Below are 18,016 nucleotides of genomic sequence, written 5' to 3'. Positions count from 1 at the left end.
CATAGTTTGTTAACAGGTATATTCGATTGTTGACACCTTATCAGCATTTAATCGCATGGAGACAATATGTGTTACCTTACGTAAATGTCAGTAAATGTCAAGTGCAGTTGCAAAGTTTAAAAGTGGGGCGCGTTTAACTGAAAAACAAAGAATTGAAATTTTGATGATGGTAGGATATGGCGACAAGACTCGAACACAGGCCAAAGTTTGCGATCTGTTTAACAATAAGTACCCGGAGAGGCCTATTACACGTTCGGTAGTAAACAAACTTGACAAAAGTTCAGAGATTTCAGTTATCTTAGAAACAAATATGACCATGCTTCCAGAAAACAGACAATTAGATATTTTGTTCGATTTACAAGAAAATGTACATAAATCAACTCGACAAGTTGCTCAGGTTGCTGCAGATCAGTCGCTTAGTAAATCATGTATTTTAAAATATTTGCATAGGAATAAATGGCATCCATGTAAAAAGTAAGACTGTTTTTTCTGACGAGGCAAGTTTTTTTTTTAATCGTTCTGTAAATAGGCAAAATTTTCGTTATTGGGTACCAGAAAATCCACACCAGAGTATGGAAAGTCACACTCAATTTCCCTAGAAGTTAAGCATATGGGCAGGAATTGTGGGCACGTCAATTGTGGGTCCCTATTTTATTCAGGGCGCACTTACCTCTAAAAAATATTTAGAGTTGCTTCAAAATCAGATAGTACCTAGTTTAATTGCACTTTATCCAAATGGTGAAAACTCATTTATACCGGCGGATTCGGTATTGTTCCAATAGAATGGCGCCCCTCAAACTATTCGCAAACAGTATGAGATTACCTTACCAACATTTTCCCAAGGATTTATTGAATGGCCAGCAAGGTCGCCAGATTTAACCCTATTGGATTTTTATCTATGAGGTTATCTAGAGACTACAGTTTATTTTGAGAAACCTGAAAGTTTAGAAGAATTAAAAAATAGAATTACAGCCGAAATATAACAAAGCCGGCCTCAAACAATAAGTAAAGTATAACAAGAATTTGAATAACGACTTGGCTACTGTCAGCAAAATTAATAACTACTTAATCGATATTAAGGTTAGGTATAGGACATGTTATACAAAATATACTTAAAATTATATGCAGAATTAAAAAATAAAATAAAAAATGAGTATTTCTGTTTAAAAAAAATCAGGTGATAGTTGTAGCTGATTTTGGCCCACCAAAGGTTTTTCTTTCGAACTCACCCCTGAATTTTAAATGAATTTGTTCCAACTTGCGCGTTTTCACTGTATATAAATTTCATAGTTCCAGGTAACAATAATAAACAAAATTCAAATTAAATTAGGTAATAAATACAAATATTTTCAAAACTAGGTTTGATACTTTAAACAATCTGGTAACATTAAAAGTATGTCACGAAGCAATAAATATTTTCAATAATGTATGTACCTACCGTTCTATTCACCGGAAACCAGTTTACGCTTAAAAACTGCTTGTCATTTAACAAGCAGTCTTTCAAATTTTAAGAGACACAGATATTGGCAATGGTTCTCAATGTAAAACGAAAATATATTGACAATAATCTGTTGTACACAACAGCACGAATTAGCAAATTAGTGTTAACCTAATAAATTTATTTTAGGTATATATTGTTAATTTTGTTCGCGTAGCCGTTAATAACTATTTGGTGTCACCCAACTAGAACAAATTCACTCCGCTATTGATATACCAGCGACTACTAAAAAAAACCACCTTGCTACACGATTTACCTTATGGATTATATTTTAAGTATGCCCCTCTCTCAGTCACTCGTTTTGTAGGTATTTTGTGTTTCATTCTTAATGATTATAATTTGACATTGAATAAATTAGTTCCATAGATGCATTCAGAATGTAAACAAAAAGAAGGGATGGTTGCGATTGTATAGTTACTTGAATATAAGGTTGATTAGTTCGTAAAGAAATTGTTACATAATGAAACGATTTTTTCTCAGACCAATGAAAAATATGTATAATAAGTAATCTACCGGGTGACACAGGAACGCACAGGAAAAATGGAACACTATCTCTCACGATATAAGAGCATCTTTTGACATATTCAGTTTATATTTAACTATTTATCAGTAATTACTTAAATATTTTACATGCCTATTTAAAATGTCCAAGCCAGCATTTATTAACTTTTAATTATTTACTTAATGTTTTTAAACAGGGCGTTATTAGGAACAACCATTTTTAAAACGCATTTTTTGCCAATAAGTTGATATATTTGGTTGGTAAATACACTAAGTAACTTAAATAAACGTACTTAATTGATAAATTTAAGTAAATAAAAAAAGCATAATAGGTTTCAATTTATTCTGTAGCAGGGAACTTTGACGACATAAATTATTACTATTTGAGAATAAAACAACTAATTTATTAATGCAACGTTTTCTTACAATACTTGAATACTACATAGTTATTTTTATATTTTTTTTTGACATAGTACATTTAGTCACACTTTAATCTATTATATACATAGATTCAAAGGTTTTGCATCGCCTTGTTTTTATAGGAAGATATTTGTTGCCCAACAAAAATGTTAACAATTTTTTTTATAAGTTCATTTTTGGTTCATGTGGAAATATGCCTCTACAAGTCATAAGTGAAATTGACCGTGCCAGAATAGTGGCTTTACTTGAAGAAGGTTCACACTCTCAAAAGTTCGTGAGTAATGGAGTTGGGGTTTGGCAAAGTGATAAAACCGTTATATTCACTTAACCATTCGAAGAAACCCAACTATGGCAATACCAGCATTTCAAAGAGATGTATGTGTTGCTTGTGAAGCGTAAGTATCGGTCTCTGCATTGCGAAGGTGAATACTGGCAATTGATTTGACGTGTCACTAATTATCAAGTGTACCTTTACTAAAACCTGAGTACAAAGTTCGTCAACAACAGTAGGCATTTTTTGCAACAAGTTTTTTTCTGACGAAACACAAATTTGTTTGGTGCATAATAGTCATCGGATACGGGTATGGAGGGATCGAAGAACAGCTACTCAGCTTGCCCATGTACACCCCGTACCACCCTTTGTAGGTGCTATATTATGGGCTGGTATCATATCTAATGGGCGCACAGAATTAATTTATATTCAAGGCACAATGACTTGTGATAGATAATGATGGAGTTTCAAGACCCTTACGTCAGACTCTGGCGAGGAGCTGTTAATAAGGCTGAGTGCCAGAGTTGTAAACTCTGACCCGCACTATTGCCAGACATGAATCCCATAGTACATGCTTGAGACATGCTTTTCACGGCAGTGGTAGTACGCAGAAACCTATACAAAACTATACAACAGTTTGTTCATGCTGCTCGGTAAGAATGATACAATATTCCTCAAAAGCATATCTTTAATTTCATAGACAGTATGGACAAACGTCTCCAAGCTTGCATAAATGCTATAGGTGGAAATCCACGGTATTAAAAAGTTTTCCAGTACCTTTATTAAGAAAAATTATCAATTTGTTAATTTTAATTTGTATTAAAAAATAACCCTAAATTAAAAAAAAATAAGAGTAATAAAGTTCTTTTACAAGCATTTTAGTTGATTTCTTAATTAAACTAATCAATTAATAACTTTCTATTATCCTGGAACCCATAAATGAAAATAATATCTGCGAGTTCAGCTATGCTTTACATCATTATTAAAGATAAGAAGTGCTGCTTTTTGTTTAGACAGAACCGAAAGTCAGCTGTTCTGAAAAGAATAATATTAATATAAGTTTCATTCTATTAAGTAAGTTCTCTAATAATAAAATGCAAATATATTTATAAGCAACGCTTTTTATTCGCCAAAAAAACCATAGCAAATAAATCAATGCCAGTATATTGGTAGCCATCATTTTGAATATTTAATGAAATAATAATACAAAATTTCAACAATGGGTTTTCATTTATTGTTTTCCTTGATAAGCAAAGAAGAATTTTGTGAAATGTGTCTTTATACAGTCTCTGGAATTCATTTTTCAAAAGCTTTAAGATGATGTATCACTCAACCCCACTTTCTATTTAAGATTTTACGGGTGTATATCACCCTGTCCAAAGGGTTGCAGATAAGGGTCAGATAATATTCTTGATTTTGTTCCCCCTTTGGTTTATATAAACTATTTTCAGTGCTCCATTTCAACCATTTCAAGTTTTTATATTGTCACTCTGGATAAAGAGCTGGACCGATCGGGAAGGTAAGGATTGTACAATTCTTACATGCAAATTTAGGATTAGTATATGTAAAGCCGGTTTTCTACTAAACGGACAAAATAAAAATAAATCACTAACTTGAGTGACATAAAACAAAACTGCAACTTTTCGCAAACTTTTTTTGAAGGCTCGCGTGTTTTGCGACAGTTTTAGTAGTTAAGTAATTAAACAAAAAAACTATTCTAATTTAGGTATAACGCTAATATTAAGTATAAAATGTATCGTTTATTATACCTACATGATTATTTTTCTCGAGTAGATAATTTGTATGTTATGGGTTTGGATCTCAATATAAAATTTAAAGCATAAGCAGATTTAAGAAGCCGAAAGGCTAAAGTATGTATATGATGTGCAGGCGATTTTGTTGATAATCTGAATAATGATGGGATTTGTATGAAAAAGAGGATTGATATTAAAAGTTAGTTAAACCGTGACTTTCATGTTGAGTTGAATAATAGATAAATTTGAGATTGGAAGTATTTTCTTACACTAGGTAGAAAACTTGTTTTGAAACTACGTACAAGTTTAAAAGATTTATTTTTATTAAGTATATTGGTTTCTCAGATCATGTCAAATATAGAAAATAGTAAAGTTTCAAAAGAACAATGGACAAGCAAAGAAATCGCTACCTTAATAGATTGTTTTAGGAATTTGTGGAATCCAAAGGATCCAAACTATCGGAATAAGATTCATACAAAGATATTGCCCAGCTATTTGACAGCAACTGGATGGAAATTGATAAAAAAATTAAGAATATAATTTTATAATATCAACAATACAATACAATATCGTGAAGGGAGGAATTATAAAAAAAAATGAAAACCTCTAATTATACATAAAATAACAAATGTAAGAAATAGATTACCATATGTCAAATGACCCCGGTGGTGTACAATTATTTTTTGATTCGACGTTCAGACGCAGGTAATTGTATAATAAAACACAAGTTTGCATAATTCTTTCTACTTTTGAAGGTTCTAGTAGTATAGGTTTTCGGAAAATACGAAACACAGAGGCCAATATACCAAACACATTTTCAACCACTCTTCTTGCTCGGCTTAGACGGTAATTAAATATGCGTTGCACAGACCCATGCTCTTGGTGTCCGAAATATTGTTTCATTATGTTTGGTGACAATGGAAAAGCATCATCGGCTACAAGAACATATGGTATAGGTTTATTTCTTCCTGGAAGTGATGTGTTTTCAGCTAGGCAAAGCATTTTTTTACTCAAGGACTTGGCAAAGCTAGATTTTTTAAAACTTCTTCAGAAATTGTAGTTCGCATCGACTATAGCAAAGAGAACTATGCTAAAGGTGCCTTTATAATTGAAATATTCGCTTTCGTTGTATTTGGGTGATTGTATGATAACATGCTTTCCGTCCATGCTACCCAAGCACATTGGGAAATTCTGTCTTTCATTATAATCATTCGCTAACTTCTGCCACTGCTCTGAGGTTTTGGGCACCTAAAATAAAAAATGTATTTAATTAACCTTCAAGCATAATATAAACAAAAAATTATATAAATTTTTTTTATTTTAGGGAAGTAAATCTTCAGATGAAGAAGCTCAAACGAAGATCCAAAATTCTTCTGACATGTCAAGTGACATCGAAGGGGAAAGACCTAAAACAATTGAGATGCTTAATTTGACCATACCAATGGAAACAGTACAACTGTCGATGCAAGAGGCTTCAACCTCGAATTCACCAAAAACTGTAAATTGTGAAACTCAGTATGTAACTCTAAACATTAAAACCAAAAAGAAAAATAATGCACATATGGAGCAGGACAGTGAGAGCACACAAGAATTTAATATGATGAAATCAATGTATAAAAAACGAGAGCGTGATGAGTATGAGGTGTTTGGACAGATGGTAGCTCATAATATTAGAAGCCTTAAATCAGAATACGCAAAGATTTCAGTGCAACAGCAAATTAGAAATGTATTATTTAATGCTAGCAAATTCAACCTACCACAAAGGAATGTTCAGTCTTTTACCTCAGTGCCTTCACCGTCCCCATCATTGATCACCATCTTATGTGACAATTCAAAGATAACTACGAGGCCTGAAAATGAGAGTCAACAATATACTATTTTTGATACTTCAAATAAACTAAACCCAATGGAAGAAATTTCAAGTATTTTACATGAAGCTTTTGCATCAGTTTCTGAACTAAACAACCCAAACTAAGATCCTGAAAATAAATACTTAAACTCATAAAAATATGAGTTTAAGTATTTTATTTTTGAAATTTTAGAATAATTACTTTTTCTTATGAATGATTTATTAAGTTTTTTAAATACTTTTTTCCCAAATAGACAAAATTAAATATAATACTCTTTCTTATTGCTTACCTTTATATATTCATTAAGAACTTCATCATGTGCAATCACAGTACACTTGGCCATATGCCATTAGACCTAATGCCAAGAACAATACTAAACACGAGTTCATACTCGGTCAACATACCAGACCGAGCGCACTGGGATCAGAAACCGATGGCACTAGAGAAAGCTGACATTCGAGTATATTCAGACAGCTCCAAAAACAATTTTGGAGTAGAAGCAGGAATATAGTGCACTAACTCAAGGACAGAAAGATCTACCTGGCTTATGAAATACTCATCAATTTTTCAGACAGAAGTACATGCCATTGAAATATGTACATGAATGTTTAACCAATTGCAACTTGAAAATAGAACCATCAAAATCTACAGTGACGTCAGGCGTCTCTAAAAGCGCTAGAATTGTCTATCTGCACATCTAGAGCAATATGGAGCTGCAAAAACGAGCTCATAAAGCTTGGCGAAGGAAACAAAATTACCGTAATATGGATTCCGGGATATGCTGGGCTTACACAATGAAGTTTCTGCATGGAGACTGTAGAGCACAACCTATGCAGATGTCCGGCACTAGAAAGAATCACGCAGGCCATCTTCGGAAATGCCTTATCTAAGACGGAAGACAGTCAGAATGCTTCTCATAGTCCAATTATTGAGGTCTTAAAGAGGGCGGACTTGATTGGGGAAAGTTTAAACACCTAGGAGTGAGCCACAATAGATCTAGGGTCGCAATGGAGGGACATAAGGTATCCTACTCACAACAAACCTAACCTAAAGGTATTGAGTTGTGGAACTCTGATGAAGGCCTAATAAAGACCGAAACGTTAAAGAAAAAAAATTAAAGGGCTTGAAGTTTTATAGGGTTCCATATCCAATTAACTCTAAAAAACCAAAAGCAATTAACTGGGTCACTAAAATAACATATTAAATAATAAAAGTTATTTTTAGGGTGAGTGTTTTCATCACCAAAGTTGTTTAAAAAATAATATTATACATTAAAAATTTTAATTGTACAATTTATATATCAAGCTTTTGGGAGGAGGTCCTAAGAAGCTCATTTTCTTACATAAGATATTCAAATACCTATTACCAAAATATGTATTATTATTATAGAATTCATCAAATGAAACTCGATTTTCACAAATAACGTTAACCACTTTTATTCTACATCACCAAATATAATGGCAGACTACCTCAAGTGAAAAATGGCACATAAAATTCAAAAATTAATCAAATTTGCAATATCATAAAAAAATACCACAACTTTACCATAGTGGCTATTAGAATGTCCTCCTAAATTATATATAGCCAAATTAGGAAAATAGATAACTCAGACAATTAAGCAAATATAGCTGAAACCTAATATATAATAGCAATGAAAATAAAACAAATACATACATAAATATATAATAAAATTAGTCATCCATCAACCAAAACAAATAAATGATGAAACCATATACATTATAAGTATGTACCGGGTAATCAGTTAAGGGTAGCGAGCGGCCATATCTCATAAGATATTGGTCGTATAGATTTGAGAAAAAAATTATCATGATAAAAGTCGCCAAGAGAAATTGCTGGAAATTATTTTCGAGTTTGTCAAACGTCCGCTAGAGGGCGTAACAGCCAACACCAAGTAGAAAAATGGGATTTTTATAGAATTTTGTCTAATGAAAGTATATCGGTAATATCATTCTCATATTTACTGACCATTTCCCTACATTTTTTGTCTAAACCGTTTTATTCTATCTATCAAAATAAAGCGGTGGGGCAAGTTCAATTGTTTTTTTAAATAAACCAAGATTTCTCCCGTTTCTTTTGACCGATTTTAGCAGACTTAGGCCCATATAAAAGAGCATAATTTGCACTACAAAATGCTTATTTGGTTTTGAATTTTTGACTTTTGCTGTCGCCGCTAGATGGCGATAACTCAAATGGTAGCAAATTTTTGAGTTTTTTTCAAAAAAAAAAAAATGTAATGGTATATTAATTTTTATATATTTTAAAAGAGGATATATTTCTCTATAATTTAGTGAAAATAATTTATTGTCTACCTTTTTTAAACCCTTGATATTGATCAAAATATAATTTTATTACATTAAAAAATGTCACGCCACTGTTTTTTATCAAAATTCAAATCAGTTTTGTAATCTCTTATAGGTTACTAAGAAAAAGAACTTTTGAGTTTTTTTCGTTAGACAAACGGTTTTGGATTAAAAAAATAAAATAGGTTTACATACTGATAATTATTATAAGGTTCTAAATTATTTTTAAATATTACATCTCACAATAATAAAATAATTATCTATTATTTTTATCATTAATAATTATTTAATTAACGAGAGAATGCATTAGTTCATAATTTATTAATAATTATTATTATTTCATAAATTAAATTAAAAATCAAACATCGCATTTAAGCGAAGCAGGCCATGATCTACGAAACCGAAAAAAAATTAAGGAAAACACTAAATTGTCAATCACACTATTTTGACAGTTCCTGCCATTGACATCTAATTTAATGTTACGTTCAAAGTATTTTTACAACAAATCATGCCTTTTACGAATGAAGAAGCCTTTGATATGTTGAGAATTTATTTTTAATGTTTTGAAAATGCGGCGATTGCTTCTAGGCAGTATGCACTGCGTTATCCTCTCCGAAGACGGCATTCCAGAATGGTTTTTCGGCATTTAGCCTTACGTTTAAGGCAACTTGGCACTTCAATTTGCAACCAACTTCAACTTTGAGAAGAAATCGTAGGGTAAGAAGAGAAGATAACATTATAAATGTGTTGGCTTATATTCATGCACACCCCCATATAAGCATAAGAGAGATCTCCAGAGATTTAGGAATATCCTATGGCTTAGTGCAAAAAATATTAATGGATTTTAAAATGCATCCGTATCATGTTGTGATTCATCAGTCCTTAAATGAGACTGACTTTAAGGCTCGATTACTCCTACTGGCTTAGAGACTTCATTAGGGAAAACCGTCCTATTTTGTCACAAATATTGTGGACAGATGAAGCATCGTTTAGCAGTAATGGCAAGGTAAATCTTCATAACATGCATTACTGGTCGGACACTAATCCACACTGGTTACGTGAAGATTATCAGCAGGGTCGATGGAGCGTTAACGTCTGGTGCGGTATTATTAATGGTGCTATTATCGGTCCGCACATATTTAATGGCAATCTAACCGGTGACATGTATTTGAACTTTTGATTGAACGATTTACCAGGACTCTTGGAAAATGTGCCTTTAGAAGTAAGAAGAAACATGTGGTTTCAACAAGACGGATGCCCGGCACATTATTCTCGAAATGTGCGAGATTTTATGAACAGGCATTTTCCTAACCGTTGGATTGGTAGAGGCAGTCTATTTTTCTGGCCACCACGGTCCCCCGATTTAACCTGCCTTGATTTTTATCTGTGGGGCCGAATAAAGGATTTAGTATATAAAACTCGACCAACTACTCGAGAAGACATGATAGTCCGAATTCAAAATGCGATAAATAGTATACCAAGAGCGGAAATATGAGTCAGCTGTCAACTTCACCCAGAAGAGATTAAACCAGTGCATCCAAAATAACGAACAACATTTTGAACATTTACGATAAAACTATTAATTTATTTTTAACGTTTATTTTTAAGTTCTGTGTTCTTGTTTTTAGTGTTATTGCTCCTGCTGTTGTTGGACAGTTTTATTAAGAACATTTTTTCTGAAATTTTTTTTTTAAATGATTAAATTTAATTGAAAATTTTTTTTGAAAAAAAGTCAGGAGGTTCTTTTTCTTAGTAACCTATAAGAGATTACAAAACTGATTTTTATTTTGATAAAAAACAGTGGTGTGCCATTTTTTAATGTAATAAAATTATATTTTGATCAATATCAAGGGTTTAAAAAAAGGTAGACAATAAATTATTTTCACTAAATTATAAAGAAATGTATCCTCTTTTAAAATATATAAAAATTAATATACCATTACATTTTTTTTTTTTTTTTAAAAACTCAAAAATGTGCTACCATTTGAGTTATCGCCATCTAGCGGCGACAGCAAAAGTCAAAAATTCAAAACCAAATAAGCATTTTGTAGTGCAAATTATGCTCTTATATATGAGCATAAGTCTGCTAAAATCGGTCAAAAGAAACGGGAGAAATCTTGGTTTATTTAAAAAAACAATTGAACTTGCCCCACCGCTTTATTTTGATAAATAGAATAAAACGTTTTAGACAAAAAATTTAGGGAAATGGTCAGTAAATATGAGAATGATATTACCGATATACTTTCATTAGACAAAATTCTATAAAAATCCCATTTTTCTACTTGGTGTTGGCTGTTACGCCCTCTAGCGGACTTTTGACAAACTCGAAAATAATTTCCAGCAATTTCTGTTGGCGACTTTTATCATGATAATTTTTTTCTCAAATCTATACGACCAATATCTTATGAGATATGGCCGCTCGCCACCTTTAACTGATCACCCTGTACACTTTAATTTAACCACATTCATACATTTTATAAAAAAATATTTCAGTTGTAGGTAAAACAATTATCTTGACAGGAAAAACTTTTTTAAACTCTTTCCAAACCATCTTACTTATTTTTTAACTAAAAATATGTTTATTTTGAATTTGTCTAATGTCACTTGGAAGGAGGTTATAAAGTTTTGGAGAAAGTTGTTAGAAACATCTGTGCTTGCATTCGTCAGAAAATCAAACTGATAGAATGATTCTCATCTATTGTAGTAAGCTGAGTGCTCTATGAGTGTGGTCAAAATATTGATAAAAAAGTGAGGATGATTGGAAAAAATACAAAACTTTGCTAATTATGAAGATTTTTCTACATACGTTAAATATGTAATTTACACACGAAAAATAAAAGAACAACCTTATTAACAAAAATAGTAATGGCTTCACTATGTCCCCAGCAGTATATTTTGGTTTTGTCTGGAACAGTTTTTAGTTGGATGTGGACTCAATTTTAAATCATAAAGGCATAATATAGTTAGATTTTACATCACATGAACAAAACACCTTTATCAGGTGTTAAAAAACAGGTTCTATTTACTTAAATTATTTCATATTTTATGTAATTTAATATATTATAAGTATAAATTTTGAAAAAAAAACATAATTTAAGATATTTAATTATTAATAGGCAAATAATAACAATGAGGTTTAATATAAATTAACTTATTCAAAACAATAAATATCTTTATTAATAAAATATTGAAATAAATAGCTTAGCGCAACCATAAGAACTATAATCTAATGATTAACAGGGCTACCTCCAGCATAAAAATATTAGTTTGGGACTTGACATGCACATCGGGTGTACGCTTGTATGTAAACACGCATATACAAGCACTTTGTATACAAAGGCAATAATTTCCATTTCCTAACTATTATCCCATTCCCTAAATAGGGCTCAAACTACCTAACCCACTATTTAACGGCAACCCAAGGCTCCCCTTTTTGCAATTTCAACTCTACATGTGCGCACACGGGGCTACCGCCCGTGTACATGGACTAGGACATGGATAGTAGTCCCAGGTACATGAATAGTACATGAGAATAGTACATGTACTGTATAGTACAATGGCGAGATCATTAAAATTATCAAAACCAAGGAAAGGTTTTTAAACAAATTTAGAAAATAAAAAATAAGCTTTTGGTGGGATACTAATTTGTGTGTATTGGAAGTACACACAAATAAGGCAACAAATTAAAATAAAACATATAATGATCATTTAAGTAGAGTAGAAGCATTACTTAGGGATCCCAGGTTTTTCTGGTCCCATGTTCGTAATCAAAAATAAAATCTGATTTTACATCTCAGGTCTCCTATAAGAATATGTCCATACCTGGCACAAAAAATATTGCAAAAATATCTTTGCAACATATTTTGGTTCAGTTTTTAAAAATGAATTACCATTCCGCATCAGTGTAAAGTTTCTTCCAAAGTTAATAATAAATATAATAAAGGGATGTCGTGATTTTTTGGTACCACCTTTTTTTATTTATTTTTAACCTTAGCCTACAGACATCAACTTATCTAGATGAGTCGCCTATCAGTAAGGTACTTCCATTTCACGGAAAAAAGGGGCTAAGCATGAGGTGATAAACTATAGACCTGTTACCATTTTGAATACTCAGTCAATCATGCTGAAGTCAGTCTTGAAATTGCTTCTGTTTCTAATGATTCACAAGAACTACTTTTTGCAGATGATTTTAAGATTTACATGGAAATAACCTCTCTAGGTGATTGCATCTCTCTGCAGAATGATTTAGATAGAGTTGTTGATTTGTGTTCAGCAATGTCGCTGACACTTAACAAAAATATATTAATTATAGTTACAATATTAGCGGTACCCAGCTTGAACATTCCAGCAATGAAAATGATTTAGGTGTAATTGTTGACTGTAATTTACCGATCACATTATTAACACAGTTAATGAGGCACACAAAATAATGGGTTTCGTTATTAGAACTAGCAAAAACTTTAGTGAAAGTTGTTTAAAACTGTTTGATAGTAGGTTTTACCGAAGTTATAATATGAAGCATAATTTGGTCTCCACAATATGACGTCTGGATTTAAACCATAGAGCGTGTACTCCGCAAATTTTAAAAATATTTATTTTTTAAGAGATTTGGATATTATTCCGAATAAGTTTGTAACCATAATTTGCTTCTGAAAATATTTAACAGATTATCCCTAGAAAATCGGCGCATTAAAGCATCTTTAGAGTACATTTATAAAATTTTAACAAATAAGATTGATGATCATCAATTTATGGCAAAGCTGCCATTCTTCATTAATTTTGGTAATATCAGACAAAGGAAAATTTTTCATCTTGATTTACCTAGAACAAATATACAGTGTTGTCTATTTGTTCGATGTGTACACTCGATTGCACCCCTTCTACCAATCGATCTGTTTGGAAAATTGTCATCTTGCACAGAGCACCATCTTGTTGCATCCAGATTCTTTAATCATACAAATCTGGATCGAACTGACTCGGATATAAGGCACGTAAAACTGGAACTAGTTCATGTTCAAGAAATTTTAGATATCTTTCCCCAGTTAAAGTATCATTGAAGAATATGGGCCCTATAACTTGCCTGCCAATTATGCCAGCCCAAACATTAGTTTTCTGGGGATATTGTGTATTAGTTTCCCTTACCCCGTGTGGGTTCTCGTCAGACCAGTAGCGATAGTTCTGCTTATTAACAAGGCCATTTAGGGTGAATGTAGCCTCATCAGAAAAAAGGATCCACTCATTACATGTACATATCACATTTTTTAAGTAGTGAAAGCCATGCAATTTCTGAGAAGATATTTATAAATGAGTTTACAAATTTTTATATATGGTGTTACAAAATTTAGTGAAAATATTTTGAATACAGTTATATGACTATTATGACTACAAATCTTTCGGAAATTTGCAAGTCCTAATTGTTTTGGGTCCTCTTGATATTTTCCGTCTCAAAAATGGTATAAACCTAATTTTAGGAAAGGATTTAAGGAGGCTTACCTTTTTGATGGCCCATATCTTATGTTTCAAATAAGAAATTTTAAAATGTAGATCACCATCTAATTAGCTATGAAAAAGTCTAAAATGATCGTTTTTTGCATTTTTGAATATAATTAATTTGATTTGACAAAAAATAAAATAGGCATAGCCCACTTCGTTTTTTCTAATTTAATTGGATTTAATAATACTCTGCTTTTGTTTATCAGCGATTTTCTATAACGCTATTTTCTAGAACGCTCAATTATATCGAAATAATGCAAGAGACCAACATTTTATATTTTTTCATGGCTAACTGGATGGTGTTGCTAGATTCTTAAATTTCGTATGGAAAACATAAAATACGGACTATTAGAACGGTAAGCTCCCCTGAATCCTCTCCTAAAATTAGATTGAAGAGGATTGGATTGATTGAGACGGAAAATAAAAAGTGCACCAAAAAAACGAGACATGCAAATTTTCAGAAGAATTGATGCATAGTTGTATGTTCGGTTCCAAATAATCGATTTTCTTCAAGTAATTTACGCGAGCTGTAGCTCTGAGGGACTGCATTATAGGACATATGTTTACAGGAAAAAAAAGTCTTATTTTAAATCCAACTCTCAAAATATCCAAACCCCTGTATATACTTTCTATAGTTTTTTTTTCATTTAATATTCTCTATTAACATACACATACGAACCATAATAGACGATTTAGGCATAAAGGGGTTGAAAGTAAAGTTTTGGAAACACTTTAACTTTTCTATTTTTCAGTTCCAAATATAATGACAGATTACTCGATTGAAATATGAATATTAGCCAAAAATTTGAAATGTACTAAAAACAACTACAATAATTAGAATTACAGTCGTACAAAATGAAATTGAAAGTAAAGACTATATTATTACCGTGTTGTAAAATCTGGTTCATTGCAGATTTAAAGTGCTAAAATAATGGTAACAGCTGGAAACAAAACAATTAGGTTTCATTCACTATGCAAAAATTAATTGTATTGCTAGTAAGTTTGTTTCCTCGATTAACGGTTTTTATATACAGCTTTCTTTTCGTTAAAAATAGACTCCGCTATGGTTTAATATTTTTGTTATAGAGAATACTACTACTATTACTTAAACTCGTTTTTAGATTAGTATCTGAGAAGACTTGGCTTTAGATGTAATATTATTTTTTTGAGCAGCCTCCATTTTTTCAACATAACAGCTCCTCTTGAATTACTTTAAGCAGCTTATTCCTCCTCTCATCAACCTTTTACGTAACAATTGGAAACCTTGTGGTACTCAAACTTTTTATTATATTAGCCAGAAAACATGAAGTTTGTATCTATGTACACAATTAAAATTACCTTTACCACTCCATAAACCATGCATAAATTTAACACAAGCTAATACTCTGACTTAAACTGGCCTCCTGGTGGCGAGGGCTTTTGATATATACAAGGTGTCCCAAAAATCAACGATAAGTCAAAAAACGGGCAATAGATTAGGTGCTCAGGGATTCAAAAAAAATATTTAAAGAATTCCATCTTGAGTACTCTTAAAATTATAGGCATTCATAGAAAACCGAAAAAATTGACACCTTTGTTGATCGTTTTAGTACTGTGGTTACAAATTTTTTAATTTCATAATTTTTTTTTAATGTAACCCTGAATACTCTTCTTTTTCAACTGTTTACATTTTTAAGAAATTATCAGATTTTTGCTCAACTTATGTTAGAAATTGTGTCTTTTGACCATCATTTCCCAACTTTAAGTAACTGCTCTGAAAAAGATAAAGGTGTATTTTTTTAATACATAGTCAATTGCACGCCGCTTCTGTAAGCTCAGTTAAAAACTGTGCAGTCAAAATACGAGTAAATGAAATAAAACTTTCAAGTTGATGTTAATGTTCAAATTCCTGATACGTCGTTTTAAATTGGATTAGTGTAGACTTTTTCTTAATTTTAATTTCTCACTTTTTATTAATTATTGTTCTCCCTAAAGTACGTAAATTTAAATAATTTATTTAAATTGAATGAACATGGGGCCAGGCTATTCTTCTACCCCACCCTATCTACCTGTACGGGTATTACCTGTTCAGAAATACCCCTACAGGGTAAGTAAAGCAGGTAGCGATGCAACTTAAGTTATTAATTAAGAGCTTTGCTACTGCAATACTTTGCTATACTTCGTTGACTACACAGATTTCTGTATTCGTGTTGATATCGAGTTTTGGACACTGAAAAGATACATAAGAAAAAATACCATACAGGTAGTAGCACCAAAAGACCCTACACACTATCACCTTATCACTCCTGATATTCTAGATATAGCTGTCACAAAAACTTAAGCCATAACATTGTAATTGAAAATATGGACTCCCTTAGTACCTCTGATTATACCCCAATCCTAATCACTGTAGCTCAAACCTCTATGCAAGATCCCTATCCTGAAAAACTTATCACTATCTGGGAAATGTTTAAAAATATACTTGCAGAAAATAATCCAATTCCAACTACAAGCTCTATTGAGGAAATAGATTCCTCAATAAAACAATTAACAGATGCAATTAAAGAATAGTTTAATTTAGCAACCACTAAAATCCCAATCCCAAACACCCACTCCATAGTCTTCCCAATGAGAATTAAAAGATTAATAAGAACAAGAAACAGACTAAATAAATAGGCTAGACTGCAAAAAGACCCAGAGGCAAAAAGAATTGCGAATAATCTTACGAAAAGAATAAAAAACCGAAGTCTTACACTTCAGAGATAAAAGATGGGGCAATTTTTTAGAAAAACTTAACGATGGCGATGAAATCAAATCAAAATTCTGGAAGGTTTTAAAAATACTGAGAGGGAGAACAAAAACAGAGTTCCCGCCCATAGAAAACCAAGACGGTCTTCTGGTATACTCGGACTGGGATAAGGCGGAAACCTTTAACAGATCATTAACAGAACAATTTGACCTAAACGATATACCAGATAATCCCGAATTACGTAAAGAAATAGAGCTATCAAATGTGCAAATCGAAAACCTACCACTAAACGCATTACCAAACTATAAAAGTATAAGCCTACAAGAAATAAGAGACGTAATAAGGGACCAAATAAATAAGAAAGCACCAGGCCATGATGAAATAAACAACAAAATGCTGAAAACACTATCTGACAATACACTCTTGGACATAAAAACCGTTTATAACAAATGTAATTAACGAAAAACAAAAAAAAAAACACAATGTGTTTTTTAACAAAAAACACTTTGTGTTTTGAACATAAAACACTTTGTGAACACAAAGTGTTTTTTGTTAAAAAACACTTTGTGTTTTTCTTTGTTTTTCGTCAATTTTGTATGTTGGTCTCTTAGAAAATAATGGATGAAATTTTTGGATTTGACAAATGTAATTAGCCTGTGCTATTTTCCGGTCGAATGGAAAGAAGCAATTGTGATAGTAATACCTAAACAGGGTAAAAACATAAAAAACCGGAAAGTAACAGACCCATTAGTCTGCTGCCATCACTGGGAAAAATCTTTGAAAAGACGGTACTAAGCAAATTATGGGAGGGGCTAGATGAACTCAAAATAATCCCGGAAGAGCAGTGCGGATTTACAAGAGGAATATCAACTGAGTTGCAGCTTGCACGGATACAACAGAGTCTGGTGGATTTATTTAATGCGAAGGGATCTACCGCCATGATCACGCTCGACATAGAAAAGGCCTTCGATAGAGTGTGGCATGACGGTTTGATCTATAAGTTGCAGAAATTTGGGGTGTCCGCAAGGTTCACTAAATTTATTAAAAATTTCCTGAAAGACAGGGAATTTACCGTTAAAATAAATAACTATCACCTTCTATAACAGGATGAGAGCGGCAATTCCCCAAGGCTCCCCGCTCGCACCAATTTTATTCAACATATACCAAGCGGACATTCCAA

General features: G+C 32.0%; 1 protein-coding gene and 1 long non-coding RNA gene across 2 annotated transcripts in view; both read right to left on the bottom strand.

Moving 5' to 3' along the window:
• Nucleotides 1–1,722, bottom strand: part of LOC126742584 (high affinity cationic amino acid transporter 1) — a 101,714-nt gene extending 99,992 nt beyond the window's left edge. Inside the window, exon 1 of the mRNA XM_050449317.1 lies at nt 1,439–1,722. The gene's annotated coding sequence lies outside the window, so the exon portion shown is untranslated. The remainder of the gene's footprint in view (nt 1–1,438) is intronic.
• Nucleotides 1,723–5,172: 3,450 nt separating this feature from the next.
• LOC126742011 (uncharacterized) overlaps nt 5,173–18,016 on the bottom strand; it is a 45,254-nt gene continuing 32,410 nt past the window's right edge. Inside the window, exon 2 of the long non-coding RNA XR_007662459.1 lies at nt 5,173–5,692. This is a non-coding gene — a long non-coding RNA (uncharacterized LOC126742011). The remainder of the gene's footprint in view (nt 5,693–18,016) is intronic.

Source organism: Anthonomus grandis, chromosome 11 (genome assembly GCF_022605725.1).
Source record: "Anthonomus grandis grandis chromosome 11, icAntGran1.3, whole genome shotgun sequence".
NCBI lineage: Eukaryota > Metazoa > Arthropoda > Insecta > Coleoptera > Curculionidae > Anthonomus > Anthonomus grandis.
This window is presented reverse-complemented; position numbering and strand designations above follow the sequence as displayed.